Here is a 19,323-nt window from a genome sequence, read left to right as displayed (position 1 = left end):
GAATATGTCTCAAGTGTATTGTATGAAAACCATTCAAAACATTCAAACATTCATCAATTATCAGTAGAGGTAGTTTTATCCGATCTCATTTAGAAAATGGAGGTAATCATTCCTTATTTTATCTCAAACTAATGGTTATTCAGATGTGTGGTGGGAGAAAGGTTTACATAAGAACTCTCAAGATAAGAAATCAAAGCCGCTTCTGTATTTCATCTCTATTATTTACCTACCTATGGCAGGCATTATATTTCCGTTCTAGAAAGAAGAAAAGAGAAAGGGTAAAAATTATAGAGGCAATGCCAGTCAAGCTAGTTCCCTTAAAAAAATAACTTTCTGGGGTAGTCTTTCCTGAAACTTTATACTCCCTTATTCAACACTAGGTCACATGTCCAACTCTAGCCATAAGGAAGCCTAGAAGTTTGATTTGTTTTTTTTTTAAAGAGATTGCTGCCCTAAACAAAAGCAATATTTTGTGTTTCAAAGGGAAAGAAAAATAAATATTGTATAGAATCTTTTACAAGACCTCTATTGTGTTCTCTCTCTCTCTCATATATACACATGTTAATACACACATCTATGTTCATATATCTATAAATTATAAATGGTACAAAAATAGACATCTCTTTATATATACATATATTTGTTTATAATATATCTATGGATATAAACATATAGATATATTTTATTTTTATGCTATTACACACCCCACTTTCATTTCCTTACTATGGTATGCATCCACTGCAGTGCATTTGATATATGTCTTTGAATACCTACATGCCTGTGAAAACACATACAGTGTGCCTGGTGGTGGTGGTGATGGTGGTGTGTGTGTGTGTGTGTTTAATTTGAATAACTATGTCACTATAGAGCTTATGCTATATAATTATTTTTTATTTTAAAAAATTTAGTCATGTTGCCAGTCATCTACATAAATGTATAGGTACTAACTTCTACCTAATATGTCACAATGTACCTGCACAATATATTACTTTCTTCTTTGTAGTAAAGGATCTCCAATTATATCCAACTTCCCCTTCTCATAACAACATTACAATGAATATTCTTGTACATATATGTATGTTTCTGTGTGTGAGTTTCTGTAATATGTATCTGGAAAAAGTTCGTCATATAGTAGGCACAAATTTAATTTCACTAAGTACTTCCAATGCAATCTTCTATTTCTCCTGTGATTCCATTCATTTGTTTAGGCATACCTAACCTTTAATTCTATTGATTTAATCAGAATTACTGCCAATAGCATCTTTCTCCCTTAATATTTGTTGTGTAAATTTCTCCTCCGCTCTCTCAACAATGTCTCTACTTTCCCCATACAATTTATTTATAGTTTCTCACAAAATAATTGATTACAGGCTACCTGTCTGATTTAATAACCTACATAAAGATATCTTTAATTTAGAAAAGTATCTTAATATATAGCAGAAATTTTATTCAGAAAGTTACTATCTAATGGATTAAAAATATATTGTCTCCAAATAGTATTCCTGTTTTTACTTCATTTAGACCATTAGATATTTGTTTCTAAAAAAACTCTTAAATTGATTTTTGTAATTTTATAAATTCATTAAGAAATAAATTGTTGTTCCAATGGAAAGACCATTTTTGCTTTCTCTTTGAGGCAAAATTACAAATTAAATTATTTTAGAATCTATGAGTTTAAGATGTGTTTTCTTTGATGCCTTAATTATAACCAGAAAGTCAATAACATTCTAATAGTGCCTCAATGTTTGAAAGTTAATTGTTTGTGTTATTTTCTATCATCATGTTTTTCCTCTTGGTACATTTTACTAGTGTGACTCGTTTGATCTGAAAAACTTTTTTGCTTTGTTTCTGAAACATTTAGAGGCAGCAAATCTGATCAAAAATTTTTAATTTTTCAATTTTTAACTTTTATGAATTCTAAACACTATTCTGCTTTCCCGTAAATAATTAAAGCATATTGTATTTTGATTAAAAAGGAAATTCTCATGTATCCAATTATTTTGAAAGATAAACATTATAGTTTAAACAACCTAAATCTTCATTAACCCTAATAAAAAAAGCATTAATCTTCTAAAGAAAGAGCAGTATCCATCTTATATCTTAACACTGATTTATTTTACAAAAGCAACTATTAAGCATTTGGAAAGTTTGTGGAATTTTTCCTAATAGAGTTGAGTCATACACGTATTCTTTAATATGAATTTGATCAAGGACCACAATTCTCACAATTGTTTTCAACTTTAGTAAATTTTTCATATGCTAAAAATCTTAATTGTAATTATCCTTGAAAATATTTGTATTTGTGGGGGGCACTATTAGAACATACTAACAATTAAATATTACTCAATTGAATTAAGGAGAGACGAAAGACAATAAAGAAGACTTCTAGTTTGCAAAGAAAATAACACAATAACACAATAACACAAAAATAACACAATAATTTCAGCAGGGAATTAAAAAAGAAAAAGTATCACCTATGTTATAGATATTGATTCCCATTACTGACTTTTTATTTTAAATGACGATAATATTGTCTATCTCTGGGATTGTGGAAGATTGGTTTGAAATAAAGGAGGAATAAACATATGTATTTTATATTATTATAATTTAAGATTTTATTTTTAAGTAAAATATAGAATCAAATTTTTCAAATATTTTACCCAATTATGGAGATATAATTTAAGAATGATAAGGGAAATGTGGATACAATTTATAACACAACCAAGAGGATTTAAAGAATATATATTTGCTTTTAAAACCTTATATGTTTATATATTTATGTATTTATATAATATTTTATATATAGTTATATATCATTATATATTTATATATAATTTATAATTTATATTTATATAATAAATTTCAATTTAATAATGTAATTATATCTCTAAAAATGTAATATTAGGTCCTCAAACTAGTGTATACATACTCCTGGTGGACAAAGGACATGGATAAGTTTAGGGAATAAACTTTAAGGTTTATATAATTTCCTTATATGTTCTTTTCCAAAAAATGATCTGCTTGAACCATTTTGAAAAGCACAAATATAGTAAAATATTATAAATTTCTTTTGGCAAGTAGAATGGAAATATTCAAAAGAAGAAAAAGAACAAAGTAAAATACCTGACTCTTAAGGAAAAGATTTATTTTGTGTTTTCATATACTTGTTGGGGGATATCAAATCACAATTCTATATAGATATGTGGATATAATAGTGATTTATATTAATATATAAAAATTTATATATAATTGTATAATTACATAATAACATATATGTAATTACAAAATATTTATTTAAGTTTTATAGTGATAACATAAATGTTAAAAATTTTTGAGATAGGGACGTGGTTCCATCATGTAGCAGTTAGCATATCTGCTGTACATTCCCATGCTCCCCTGCAAGATCAGATTGAAGCCACCCTCCCTAGATTTGCCCCAAAACATCATTCTTTCTTGTTTTTTACCCTGTCCCTTGTCTTTTTTCCTACCCTCCAAGGAAGGTCCTGAGAATAATTTTTAAATAAATTGCCTCCACAGAAACTCACTACTCAAAGTCTGCTTTCTGGGGAACTCAGTTTAATACAATAGGTGTCATGAAATGATTGAAAAGGAGTTCCCTAGTTTACTATCAATAGAGAGGTGTTTAAAAGTGTTACAAAGGTAAAATTATATATATTTATTGTTAAAAGAAGTTAAATTTAAGCAGGACCAAGTCAGGCTAGTGAAGGACTTAATTTTAGAGACAAAATTTTAAGGTCACCAAAAACCTTAATAATTAGGAAAAGTAAGAGTATAATGCAATATTTTAAAAGTAAGTTAATACAAAATCCATGATGTAAGACTAACCTACATTTTAATTAAAGATGGGATCAATGTTACTAATGTTTACCTTTGCTCAGTATCCAGTATGGTTTGGCATGACTGTGTACTTTGACTTCAAGAAGCTAGAAAAAGATCAAAAAAACCCAAAGGAACACAAAGAAAAACAGAAGGATAAGAGCAGCAATCAATGCAACTGAAAACAGAAAAATAATAGAGAAAACTAATTAAACAAAATGCTGGGTTTTTAAAAAAGAAAATTGATAAACTTTTAGCAAGACAGGCAAAGAAGTAAGAGAAAGATATAAACTTCGACTAACTGTAATAAAGAGAGGGAATATCATTGCAGGCACTGAAGACATTAAAAGGATTCTAAAGGAATACTAGGACAACTCTATGTAAATAAATTTGACATCTTAGAAGAAATAGATCAATTCCTCAAAAAACACAGAAGACCAAATTCACCCAAAATAAAATAATCAGAATGGTATAAAACTATTAAAAGATTTTGAATTGATAATTTAAAAATTTCCAATAACAAATTAAAGCCCAGATGATTTTTCTGGAGAATTTCACCGACCATTTAAAGAATTAACACGAATTCTACACAACCTCTTCCAAAAAAAAAAAAAAATACAGAAGAGGTAAAACTTCTCAATTCTTTATAACAGGATGACATTCACCTCATACCAACACCAGACAAAGGCAATACATACACACACACAGAAGAAAAAAATATAAAAGAAAAAAGAAGACAAAAGGGAAGAAGTCTGCATACCAGGTTTCCTGGTGAAAATACACATAAAAATCTTAGATAAAATACTTCCAATTCAATCTATTATATATACACCATGATTGAGTAAGATTAACTCTGGGAAGGCAAGACAGATTTAATATTCAAAAATTCATTAATTTGTTTTATTAATGAAATAAAGCCAGCTTCATTAGAAATTCATTTTTTGGCCTGGTAATTTATTCAAATTTAAACAAAGCTCTGAAATGACAGAATATGATTTACAGACTGGACAGATTTGGCAATTATGAGTGTTATGTTTTTCCTAAGAACTCAAGCTAGTGTGGAGAAAATAGGACATAATTTTAATATAGCCACTGACTAAAGCATAAAACATTAAATAACCTGTTTTTTTTTTCCTTAAATCACTGCTTATGTATTGATGGAAAATAATTTTATATATAATATAGTTATACTTTCTGCAGAATTATAATGTGTATGCTTTTTTTATCTGGAATATATTTTCATGATAGCAAAATAGGTCAACAGTTTTATCCAATAAATACTAAATCTATATTCTGCATTTTGCAAGAAATGCTTGCATTTGACAACTATAATTATGTTTTTGACTTGCTGACTTAAAATGGTCTAGCAATTCTTAGCAAACTACTTTCCTAGCTCTAAATAGAAATCACATTTCAGACCTTTATCTGGGGTTTTTAAGTATTTGCAGAAATCTTTTTTAAATGTTTTAGGGTATTATTAAAGATCAGCAATATTAATTCTAAATGTCATTATTCTAAGTTAACTTTATCATTAATATTTGAGAAAAGTGTTGCCATGATATTTAGAAATTTTCCATTGTATGATAAATGTATTAAGATCAATTTAAACAAAATGGCTATAAGAACAAACAAAATGTGACTAATAAAGGCATTAAAACATAAAACTAAGGAAATGTATGGTAAATACATGTCAGTCAGTAGACCCTTGATATCTACCTACTGAATAGTCACAGATTTTAATATACAGTGATGTCCCTGTAGGTTCCAATTGCAGAAATGTGTCAGGTTTTTGAAATGTGAAATTGAATCACAATTCTGAAAAGAAGAGTAGATGTGTAAGTAACTTAGTAAGTGAGTCTAGAAGCCCACCATCATATTGGTTTGAATTTAAAAGAAAGTAGAGAACTCTAAGGAATATCTATCTATTCATTATGCAGATAAAAACACAGAAGTGATAAATATTCCCTGAGAATGGCCAATGCACAGCTCTGTCATGAAACTAGACAATTTTAGAGCAAGCCCAGGTCATGCTGGAGATTCTCCGTAAGACCAGCTATGGAGTAACCTTAGCAAATTAAGCATTGGCTTTAAAAGCAGGATGTTATATAATCACAGAAAAAGAAATAATTTGGAAGCCATATTAACAAGCCTGGTGTGAAAAAGGAAAAGGTGTACAGCATCAGTCACATAGCATTTCAAGGAGAGATTAGTCAGAGGAGATTTGAATGGCCTAATACTAGATGTAAAATGTGCAAAGAAAAGTAAAGAGAAGCTCTGAAAGCAAAGCTTAAAGACAGCTATAAGTGATTTAGTTGTTGATTTACATGAAGACATGTGAGGACTTTTAGTATTACCATCTAGAATCTCTTCATTCAATCTGATTTTTGTGTTTATGAAGGAGGAGACATGTATTAGCAACTGATTGGAAAAGTCATGCCGTGGTCAGTCAAAGGCTGAATAGGAGAAAATAATTATGAATCTTGTTATACATTTATGTCCAAATGGCTTTGAATCCTGATTTAATATAAGTAAAGGTAAATTGGAACAACAACAAAAAAAGTATTATTATCAATATGCTAAGCATTTCAGTAAATCCATATGGAGGATTGAAACACAAGAATTTTGTCATGGAGCCTAGGGGTAGGAATAAAATTTTCTACCAGGCACTCAGATGGGAAAATGAGAATAAATTACTATACTACTAGATGGACCCTGATCTGAAGGAATTCATGTATTTCTAAGTTGGTAACTTTTCTATGGGGATTTTCTTTTAAAAGCTGAGCGGAAATGTGATAAAATCCAGGCTCTCATTTTCCATTGTTTGTAGAGACATTCTATGAAATGTTAGTCTACCTCTTTACACAAGGACTGTGCCGCCCCCTTCTGGAAAAAGAAAAATTCCACTGAGAAACTTAAATTTCTCCTCCTCAGATAGAGCCATTCGAGTGTAAGATCCATACTGTATCCCCATTACCAAGAATAATGTCTGCATTAGAGTAGACAAAACAAATCACATCTCAAAAATTCAAATCCTCTTTTAGAATTCTTTGATGGCTTCACATTGTTACAGAATCCCAACTCCCTGGCATGGAATTAAAATTTCTCTACAATCTGATTCTAACCAGTCTTCCAAGACATAACATTTGGTCTTGCACATCATTCAGGCTTTGCTTTAGTCTGCCTTCTAGAATGTTTCCAATTACATACTTTCTGCCCCTATGTCTTCCACAAATGGTCTTCATTCTCTAAAAAACCTTTTTTCTCTCTATCCTCACTAGTCAAAATCCTTTTTCATCTTTTCAAATAAAAACCATTGACTAATTCTTCTGTGAAGTTTTTACCAGTATTCCATATCAAAAGTTGTTTGCCTTTTCTAATCCTTCATACTGTTTTGATTTCTTTTACATTATTGTAATTTACATTACTACCCTTCTATTACATTTACATTATCTGCCTAACTAGATTTTTCTTGTTCATCTTTGACAGAGATCACTTCTTATTCATCTTGTATCTATATTTTTCACAAAATGCCTAACCCAAAATGTGTCATTCAATAAAATAAATGCTAAGTACATTATTTTGCTAAATCATAAGTAGTATTTTATATTCAAAGTGAGTTAGCTGAGTTGAAATTATTTAGCAATGTAGATGGATCACAATATCAGATTGAATAAGGTTTATAACACCGGGGGAGGCATTAGCAACTTTCATTAATTATAATCTAGACAGCTAATGATAATCATTAATCATAAAATCATTCTATAAAAATGTTAAAATCTGAAGCATGTTCTCTGATATTTTTGTGTGGTGGACTGAATAATGACTCTCAAAATGTTCATGCCTTAATCCTTAGAACCTGTAAATATATTACCTTACATATTAAAAAGGATTTTGCAGATGTGATTCAGTTAAGAATTTTGAGAAAGGAAGAGATTATCCTAGATTATCCAGGTAGGTCCATTGTAATCACAGGGGCTCTTATATAAGCAAGGCAAGAGAAACGGAGTTGGAAAAAAGGAGATGTGGCAACAGGAGCTGAGGTTGGAAACACTTTAAAGATGGAGGAAGGGGCCATGATACAGGAAATACAGGTGGCCTCTAAGAGCTGGAAAAGGCAAGGAAACAGATTCTCCTTTGGAACTTTAGAAAGTAACACAGCCCTTCTAGGACACTGATTTTAGCTAAATGAGACCTATTTCAGACTTCTGAACTCCAGAACTATAGGATAATAAATTTGTGTTGTTTCAAGGAACAAAGTTTGTGATACTATCCTATAGGAAACTAATACAGGTATTTTTTGAGTATTATGATGTGGCTTTTATGCATATCAAGCCTATGAGCATAACTATAGTTGGATAAACATATAAATTATGACATATTTTATGTTTTTCAGATGGCATATTACAATCTTTATTTTAGAAACATAATCTGGAATTATTATATAAATGTTAGGTCATTAAAATAAATTATAATCGAAATGGAGTATTTAACCATTAAAGCTGTGATATTGATTTTTCAAGTAAAAGGATGGTTTTTAAAAAGCTTGTAGAACAATAAAGCTATGCCTCTATATTTACCCATGACAAATAACTGGTCTTCATTTATTTTATTATTAGGCAAATTATTAGAAATTGCCTATGAATTAAATATAAGCGTGTAATAGTACAGTTATTAATTTTAGTTAAAATTATTTATTGATGCATCTTTTATAAGGTTACAACTTTTCCTGTAGATCTCAGGTATCAAATGGCCAATTGGAATATTCACCTACTGTTGCACAAAGAAATAACTCAAATGATAGTTTCTCAAGCTTACAGTTTTACTAGAGTATGGCATATATATCAATGGGCCACTATATGTAATAGTTAGCTCTATATTTTTACTACTTTCACTTCAGTTTGTGCGTGTGTCTGTGATATTTTATATAGTGTCAGAAATTTGTAAATATATTATTTTCTCTAAATCTATACTTTAAATTTTCAAATGCATTTTGTTTTTATTACTGTGGGAGCAAAAACTTTAACAAATACAATATCTTTAAATATATAATTTGAGTTAAGTAAAAATGTCATTGCATATGTAGATTTTTGTTTTAAAGGTCTTCTTTATTTTAGAAAAATAACCTGGAACACTAAATCATATGTGATATACCAATGATAATAGTGTTTATATTTAATGTGAATAAATTATCTCTTCTTCAAGTCAGAGATAGTGAACTACTTCTATCAACTGTCAAGATACCTCTCCGGTTAAAAGAGACTGTCTTCTTTCATAGAGATTAAGAGGCCTCTCTAGGAAGGAGTGAGAACTGAAATTCAGAAAATCTTGAGAAGAATAAAGGGAGGGATCACAATAGAAAGTAAGATAGAACCTTTTCTTAGAGGATGGACGGATCCAAGGATGACAGCATAGAGTATGGAACCTTATATAAAGTAATTCTGAATCCCGCTCTTGTTAAAGTGCTTATTTTCTTTGAAATAAACTTAATATACTAGTAATATTTACCACTTCCAAAATCACATGTTTATTTATCTTTTTCACCTATAATTTTCTATTATTTTCACTTACCCACTCAAAAATACTCATAAATGTTTCACTTCACAGAATAAATGTTTCATTTCACTTCAGCACCTTTTTAGTAATCAGGAAATCCATCCTTTAATTACTTCCCTTCCTTTCCATCTTAGTTCCATTACTTCTATTCTCCATTTCTTGTTCATTTCTTTCATTTACTTACCAGGAAAAATCAAATGCTGCCTGTGTGTATGCATCATCTTCACCTGTACACAGAGCTGAGCACTGATTAAGAAAATCACACAACCAGGCAGACTGTCATTTCTGGGAAATCATAATCTAAAAACTCAGTGATGTTCTTCAATTCTGTCATCTTTCTTATACATATCATTTGAAAAGTTAAAATAATCAGATGGTAAATCCCTCAATTTCCTATGTCCAGTTCCTAAAATAAACATATCTAAACCTACCTGCTTCTTCTTTCTTCATATGTCCGTAGAGAAGTTATGCCTCCTCTTCCCAAAGGCCAATGCTTCAACATGTAATTGCAACCTGTTCCCTCTCATGTTATCAGGGGTTTTGCTCCTTTACAACTATCTCCTCTTTATATTGCATTATCAATTTCCTTGTCTTCAGTTTCGTCATTTATTCATTCAAAAAAATCCCCTTGTCCACCCATTATAAACAAACAAAATTAGGTCCTGCCTAGGGGAAACAAACCAAATCAAATCACTTAATCAAAACCTCCCTAATGGTTTGACTATAATCCCAATACTTTATCTTGACCCACAGGCACTAAATGTTCTTGGACCTGATGATACTTTCAACCTCAACTAATGTCATTTTGCTCCTTGCTCACTACATTTTTGCCACATAGCTTTTATATTCTTCAAACACTGAAGCGCTTCAACCAGTGAGCATTCCTGAGAACACCAGTAGCTGTGGGCATTATGGCCTTTCTCGAGCAACCTGGGAAGCCAAGCATTCCTATTTTAGAGTCCTTCCTTTCTCCTACCTTGTTACCTGCTGCTGCCAGATTCCTCTGGGGTAGAAGATCCTAGTAGTAGCTCCCCCACTCTAAATTTTGCCAATGCCATGGTTTGTCAGTGTGTACCTCAGATGATAACTCAAAACTAATTTACATCTAGTAAAAAAAATGAGAAGAGGATAATTTCTTAATGTTATAATCTTTGAGCTGTGAGCCACTTTGTCTTTAGTGATGAAAATCATATGCTTGGTTACCAAATCCAGGATTATCTGTAATCTAATTTCCAATCTAATTAGTCATAAACAGAACATGGAGGTTGGAAAGGATAGCTAGGACTCTCCCATGGTGCAAGAGATACAGAGAGAAAGGGATATAAGTCAAGTCAAGGTAAAGGAAGTGGAGAAATCCTGAGCTTCCGTGACAGGGAGATACAGCCAGGGGGTGCAGAAGCAGTAGCAACAAGAGATCAGTCTGCACCATCTCTTCTACTCAAGCTGTTCTCTGCTGTCGTGTGAGCATAATGAGTACCAAGAGAAATGGGCTTGTCACTCCCAGATTCAGATGGATTTTAATATCAGTGCAACTAAAGAACACAGTGAGTCATGTATGGGGAAAAGACATTTATCAGGTTCTGAATTAGACATCAGATGGCTCTCCTTCAAAGTGACCTTTGTCTCTCCTAGCCCCGGTTCCCTTTATGAGTGCACAATTTAGGAAGTGTCAAGCAATCAAAGGCAAATGACCAAACATACACAGAAATGAGGCCTACAGGAGTAAAGTTTATTAGGTGAATCTCACAGAGAAGAAACAGCATTAAGTATGAGTCTTATTATATGCTCATTTCATTTTGAATGAACACATAGGGAGCTAACAAGGCTGAACATCAGACTTTAAGAAAGGAAGTCTGATTCTTGAACTGTGAGCTGCATGAAACACTAGCCACTCTTTTGTTGGGATCAGTTACTAGAAGCCACCAGTATTAAGACATGGCAAACACCAGGTTCCAACTGGCTCTATCTGTCAGCTTTTATGAATGGGGAACACAAGTCCATTCCTTCATATGATCATGGGGCTGTTGTAAAAACCTAAGCTATAACCAGTTTTCATGGAATTTTGCTGGAGGCCAGCCTCTTTTAGGGGGAGTTTAGCCTACAAGAAAATTATTCTTGGACAAGTTAACCTTCACTTCCCCAGAGATCATCTCGTTCCAGAGAACATATAAAAGCTAAAGGGCTGGAAGGAAGATAACCAGATATCTGGGGATAGAAATATTGCAAATGAGTCAAAATATATTGTGAGAGTATAGACCTCCTAGGAAATGGTATAGAGGGAAGGCAATGAATTTGCAGAGTGACTGACAAGGCCACAGCATGTTAATGGAAATAACCTGCTGGAAGCCCTATAGGCAAACTTAATAGTATCAACCTGCTATGTAAACGGACCAGTGAAAATGAAAACCATAGCAGCAGTATCTAAGCAGATCTTTGATCTCTTAAAATACAGAGAACAGTAATTGGTGACCTAAAATACCTAGGGGTCAATTATAAAGGGAATTTATTTATGAGGCAGGAGTTAAAGCAAAACCTAAAAGATCTAATCAACACCTTAAACTTGCAAATGGGTCAAATTTGTGATCACTAAAATAAAAACATCAGATCTGCCTTCTGGAATTCTCAGACAGACTTTCATACCTGATAGGTTAAGGTGGCTGCATAGGTTCCAAGTGACTAGACACAGAGGGCATGACATCATTCTGCTCTAGTACAGGAGTATGTGATTCTAATGTTGAAATATGGAATCTCCACTGAAAAGTGCTTAACGAAATGAGGGATTTTGTTGTCGTTGTTGTTATCTCACATAACATGAGGTCTAGAGGTAGCAGAGTTACAGTTAGTGGTTCAATAATTTTCAGAAAATGTCTACTTTCCCATATTTCTACTCTGCTATTATCAGCATGTTGGTTTTGATCTTCAAGTTCGTACTCTCTTGTCATATAAATGCCTATAATGTTTCCAGACACCTTAGTGCCACAAATTAAATGCTCAAATGCCAGAATGGGAGAAGGAAACATATCCCTTCCCTCTGAATCTTTCTAAAACTAAGGAAATGCTTCAGGATCTACCAGTACATTATGCTTTGCCTCAAACCTCATCAGTAAGAATTAAATTACACTCCTGTTCTCAAAGCAAGCACTAGCAAGGAGAAGGAAATTACTAATATTTTAATTTTGTTATGCAGATGTTTCTCCTGGCTGTCAAATAGTTAATATAATTGAGGTTCTTTTTGAAAAGAAGGGTAAAGGGGTAAGACACAAGGAACATGGAAAGGCCACTGGATCAACTGTTAAATGTGTCTGCCAGAGACTGTTTCCATGATAAATCAATAGCACTTGCTACATTCTTTAAAGGATTTGTTTTAATATTTTGACCTTTTGGTTATTTAATTTTTGTTTCTTTACTGAGCAATAACCATCTTGGCAGTGAGGCTATCTTATCTTTGAAATGACCGCAATATCTAACACAATGCTAAGCAGAGAACAGTTCCTCAATAAGCTAGTACTTCACATTTCTTTTAAAATGATATACAGATATACCTCATTTTGTACAAGATAATGCTCTTCAAAGTTGTGAGCAAATTAATGCTTATAAATCAAATCTTTATTTCCCCCAGTTTTTATTATAATTAATGAAGCTTGTTTCACATTAATATTTAATTGGTAGTCTAATATTTTAAATGTAACCTGTTTTCCTCATGTATCTTTGTCAAGCAATTAATGATCTGAAAATAAATAGATGGATATATGAAGAAAATCCAAGAATTAAAGGAACTTTAAATCTTTTTATAAAATAAAAATTGTTTTGTATCATGAAGTATTACACTGAAAGCAGAGCTTATAAAATAAGTTCTAAGTGTGCTTTGACACACTTACATTAAAATATTAGAATTTGGATTCCAAATACTCATACAATTTGATTTTGATGTAGGAACTTATAAATTTAAACCAGAGAGAGAGAATGTTGCTTATACTCACACCATTTCAGTATTCTTCTGATAGGGCACTCAGACAGTTTCAGAGCTGGAATAGACTCTAATTATCCTGTAGTCAAACCTAATATATCATTACAATCTTTAAAGGTGTTACATGTACCTTAATATCACATAGACATTACTATCACACATAGTAGTATCACAAGGATACTGTTTAGTAGAAAAAATCAAAATCACTATAGTTAAAAAAAAAAGTATTATCATATGATAAGTTATACTGATTTTAAATAAAAATATTTTCTCTGAAATATTTTATAATATGTACAATCATTTTATAATATGTACTTGTATGTTAAAGTTTTTCAAAAACAACATGTTATAGTTTAAGGGTTTTAAATACTAATAAGAAAGTTTCTTAAGGTGGAAGTATATATTTGAACATTTGATTTGGGATGGAAAAGTTTAAAAAAAAAAAGGAATGTAAATATTATGAAAACCATGTGTAAGAGTAAAAGTTTTAGAAGAAAGAATGTATCTTTTTCAAAACCTTGGAACTGAGTTATCATGTTTTGACAGTTTTGGCTTCATTCACTGAAATCCTTTGCTGTCTTTTTCCTGTTTGTAAAAATAATTTCTGAAAATTACCTAAAAAAATGGCCATTGCCTAGTCAAGCTGTTCTATTTAAAGAGGTTATTTAAGGAAGTTGCCGACAACAACAAAATAAACTTTTGTTTTTAATTTTTATTTTTAATTTGAAGATGATAGTTAAATAAATAGAAATTACTTCCAAAGTCATATTTTATTACCCAGAGCTGACAAAATTCCGGTCCAAACAGATGTATGATTTAAGAATCTAGCCAAATGAGCAGATCACTCAGTGCTACACTCCATCCCTTTATGGTGCTGAGGATTGGAGTAGGGGATAGATTGTGCCAATGGAAGAGCATGTAAGGACATGTTGCATTTGAAAAAAAAAATTACTGCAATATTAAATTTTACCTCCATGAAGAAGTATCATACTAGCATTTTCAAGAGGTGTAGGAAGAGTGCAAATATGTGTTACCCTTGACTCCATATTAGAGTCACCTGGGGAGGCCTAAAAATGCCTAGGACCCATCCTCAGATATTTTGATCACTTGATCCATGGTGGGCTCTGGCCATGTGTAATTTTAAGAAGCTGTGTCAATATTCGCAATCTCATTCAGGATGGAAAAAAAAACAGTCCACACACCACCCCCCCCCCCACACCCAGACATAATAGTTAATTTTATATATCAACTTGATAGGCTAAGGGATACCCAGAGAGCTTGTAAAAAAACATTATTATTTCTGGGTATGTTATTGAGGGTGTTTTGGACATAACTCAAAAGACACTAAAGTACTAGAACAATAACCTTAGCACTATGAGATAAAAATATTATATAGGAATTCAGTGATATACAGTGATTCTTCCATCTTACTCCACTCTTTTAATTAATTAATTGGTTTGTGTCTATTTGAGTTTCAAAACGTCACCTATATGTATGAACCATTTTGATAATTTTATTTTACCCACCAAAAGAGTCATCGTCACTCTCCACCTGGAAAGACTTAATATTTTCATCATTAGAGAGCGGCTTCCAATTACAGATTGTCTTCAAACCCCAGCTCCAGGATTATCAAATATGTTATCTTGGGAAATTTATGCTATGTCACTGTGCACCAGTTTATTTGTAAACTAATGCTATCTGTACCTTATAGGGTTGTTGTTAAGTTAATATCCATTAGCACTAGAAGAGTGCCTGTCACATACTCAGCACTCAGTACATTTTAGCTATTACGCCGAGACATCTCCAAAAGGCCTGTGTCCTCTCCAGGTTATGTCTTGACAGCACATATCAACATTCTCAGGGTTTTTTTGTAATTATATTGACATTTCTAATCTGCTCAAGAGGAGGAAAAACTGGAACTTGGCATTTTACCTCCACGCCTTATCTCTGTTTTTATTCCAGTCTCATAAACTCTTGGGGCTAAAAGGGATTTCCAGTGTTACCTCCTATCACATCCTGAGTTCTCTCTTATCATATGGGTTTAAAGTGTAAGTCCATTATGGCTGGCTGTTGATATTAAGAAGAGCTTAAGAAATTGAGTTCAGAAAGTTCTTTTGCAACAATATCTTTCTTTTATAATATTTCCTTGCCATGGACTCACAAATATGTTTCTAGATGTCAGACATCAAATATTTACTCTGTTTTTTTGCATTTGTGCTCTATCAATCCTGAAGCTCCCTGAGGTAAGTGAGTAAGAAAAATCATGAATGATTTATTCTTTGACTTTTTAATAAAAGCAGTTTAATGCTAAATACAACTCTTAATGAAAAACAGTAATAAGTTTATTACAGTCCTAGTATTTCTGAGTATAGATTAATCTCAAAAAGATTCAACTGCTAAAATTTTGTCATTGTCATTTTAATAGCCTTATGTTTAATAAAAAGTCATTATTGGAATTTATCTTACCCTATGTATCCAAGATGCAGGCCGGGGTGAGGAGTGTGAAAAAGTAGGCAAGAAAAGACTTAATTTTAACATGAAAGAGAGAAAAAAAAATTAGAGTCAGAGTTCTAATTGGCTCAACTACAATCATCTGGGCAATTTCCTAAGATCACTTTCTATATGAAAATGATGATAATAATACCGAGTACTTGAGACTAGTTGAGAGTGAAATGGGATAGTGTGTTCAGCTCTCTTGTCACATAGATAGTACATTGTGAATGCTCAGTAACTGATAGCAATAAGATAATTGTTGTAACAATAGTAATATATTAATTTTTTTTGGAGAAGAATATAACCAGGAAGAGAAAAGTGGCTGTAATTTACATTTCCCACCTAATTTAGTGAAATAATGTTTCACTAAAGCATAATTTGCTTTAGAATAGGCCACCTTTTCTGTATTTGATTATTTTTCCATTGTTAATTACCAAAGAACTTTTAGAAACTTTCAGTTCTATTTAATATTTTCATATATCGCAGATCTTGGAGATAGTTGACATTAGACATTAATTAATCTTAGATTACAGTACTCTTCAACACCCTAGTGAAATCTATGACACTATCTCCAGAACAATGCAAATATATATGGAAGTATAATAGTAGATTTTCAGAATATCTGAAGCTTATCTATGTGTACATTAATAGTCTATAGCTCATACCAAGAAGTGCCTACCCTTATTAATAGAAATATTTCACAAAAGTTTTTCTTTTTAATTTTGGCTCTGATTTTCAGTATTATATAATTATGCAATCAAGTTATATCCTTAATTCAGAAAAATTATGTAAGTTATATAAGAAAAAAAAATCACAAAATTATATTGTGTGTGTGTGTAAGACAGAGGGAGGGAGAGAGGGAGAGAAATGGGGCAGGTTCATTTGAAGTTTTTTTTTAGAGTTATATATAATTTTAAAATTAATTGCATTTATTGAGGTGGTTTTCAGTCTACTTAAAGAATAAGTCATGCACTAATCATAAAGTTGTTGAACATGGTGGATAATGAGTTGACCCTCCAAACTGAACATTTTACTATAAAATTACAGTGAGTTACTCTTTAGAAATATACAAATGTATCAAATGAATAAAAGAGCCAATATAGAAACATTCTACCAATTTTGAGTTTTGAAAATGGGCTATCTAAAAGCATTAGAAAAAAAATGGAAGTAATGATACATTTAGCTAACCTCTAGGTAAAAAAAAAAAAGTTGGATATCTACCACACAACCTTTGCCAAAATGTATGAGAGATGAGCAACAAACTATCAGTGCTACGGTATAAGCACAACAAAACATATGTGAATATATAATTTTGGATCAGGCATTACTTTCAGAAGATTTTAAAGTTGCACATCCTAAGTCACAAATTAGAGGCAATCAAGGCAGCAGCAACTTGCAGATCTTTTTTGTTTGCCATTCAAAGGGTTTTTTTTTTTTAACTATATAATATTTAAACATTATAAAATTTCAAATGCAAAAAATAATTAACCAGTTTTTTTTTTTGGAAAAACAACCAGACTATCTGGCAAAAATGACTAATACTTCTATAATGCTACCATAAAGTGGAGCTGGTTTCAGGGGCTCCTGTTAGAAAGGGGCAAGAGGTATCCAGTAAATTGTATCCCTCCCATGCTCTGCTTCACTCCTTTTACTTCCAGCCAGTACTCTGTATGCTTTTAAAATTGTGATCCTGGTAGAGATTGTGTTTAAGCAAAATATTATTAAATCAATCTAAAGGCAGCAAAAAAATGAAAAAATATTTTTAAGATCTATGATGGCTTAATATCCTTATTACTAAAAACAAATCTCAAGTGAGATAGAAAATAAATAATTCATTACAAAAATAATCCAAGGCAGAAATGCTAATATCAATAAACATATAAAAACATATTCTGACTCATTAGTTGGTGAAGAAAAAATTAACTTTAACTTAAAGCAATGATATTTACCAGTTTAACTTATAAAAATAATTGGCCAAATATGCAAATGTTTTGTAGAGGGATGATTATTGAAATATTGGATAAAATAAAGAACTGACAGCAAGCATATAACTGACATATATGGTAGATTAAAACAGACAAATAAAGAAAAAGGAGATTGTGAGAATAGGCCCCAGGTTTCTAACTTAAGCAAATAGGTAAAATATGTCATTTCCCCTTGAAATAAAAAACAAATTCATCTTGGGACATGTGAAATCTGTGGCATATGTGAGATGGAGTTACCAATTAACTTTTAGATCTATAAGACATTCAGGAGAGAAGTGGACTAAACTATATTGATTTAGGAAAGTAAATGGTAATTGAAAGAGTGAGAAGCTCTTAAACAGGGTAGTACCTTGAGAGATTGAAGTTTTTGTGTGAGTGAAAGGAAGGAGGGATGGAGAGAGAGAGAGAGAGAATACACAAAAGAGGATATATCATGAATTTCTTCACCAACTAATGAGTCAGAATATTTCTTCCATTGTAATGGGCAGGAAGGAAAAAGGGATGATCATAGAGATGTTTGTAAGGTGATGTCATCAGGTAGAGGGAGTCCTGTTTTCTTTGTTTTGTAGGAACCTTTGATGGAAATTTGAGGAAGGAGAGGTAAAGGTTTGAATGGAGTGGAGAAAGCTTGAAAAATGTTCACTAAGGAGAAATGGAGAAAAGAACTGGCCAAGAAGACAGAAAAGGATTCCAAAAGCACTGAAAGATAGATTAAAGTTAGAGGAGGTTGTTTTATATTTGTATAAATGTGCATGTTTAGTCAATTTTTCTCCAACACATGTATCACTTTGGGCATAAGCACAAAAAGGCAAGACAGTTGCCAAATGGATGTAATGAAAAAAGCAATTGTGAAAGAATTGAAAAAAAAAAAAATTGAGGTGTTTGCCAGTAAACTCCGAATTAAGAAAAAATAGAAAGAGACAAGTGAACCGTGTAAAGTAATGGGAACATAGGACTAGGGGCTCAAATAAATTGAAGAACACATTCCATGGGAAAAACTAAGATGGTTGAAAAGATAGGAGGCCATGGACACAGAAAATGTTCTGAGCTTAGATTATCAGCAGTGGTGGAGATATGTCAAGTAATGAGAATTCTAGGTATGTGACTATACATGTGAGTTCCTAGAAAGGCCTGGAGTCATAGGTCACTAGAGATGAAGCCACCCATGAACTAGGAACAAGGACATTGAAGTTTTCATTCCTATATTTTGAAACTCTCCATAATTATGGTAGAATGGGGAGAAGAAAAAGAATGCAAGTCAAGCATTAAAGTCTGAATGAAATCAAAAGATGTGATCGAAGGACATATATGTAAATGTCAACAGAATGAAGAGATAGAATGAGGCAGACAAAGGACAGTAAACCTTCAGAACTAAAGCTTTAAAATATATTTATTTTTAAAAATCCCTCATGCTAGTGATTTCTCAAGAAATGACAATTTTTTATTAGCCTAGCAATGAAAAAAAATAACGACTTTAGCTTAAGTGAT

The sequence above is a fragment of the Pteropus medius genome, unplaced genomic scaffold (assembly GCF_902729225.1).
Source record: "Pteropus medius unplaced genomic scaffold, Ma_sr-lr_union100, whole genome shotgun sequence".
NCBI classification, from domain to species: Eukaryota; Metazoa; Chordata; class Mammalia; order Chiroptera; family Pteropodidae; genus Pteropus; species Pteropus medius.
Note: the sequence above shows the minus strand (reverse complement) of the source record.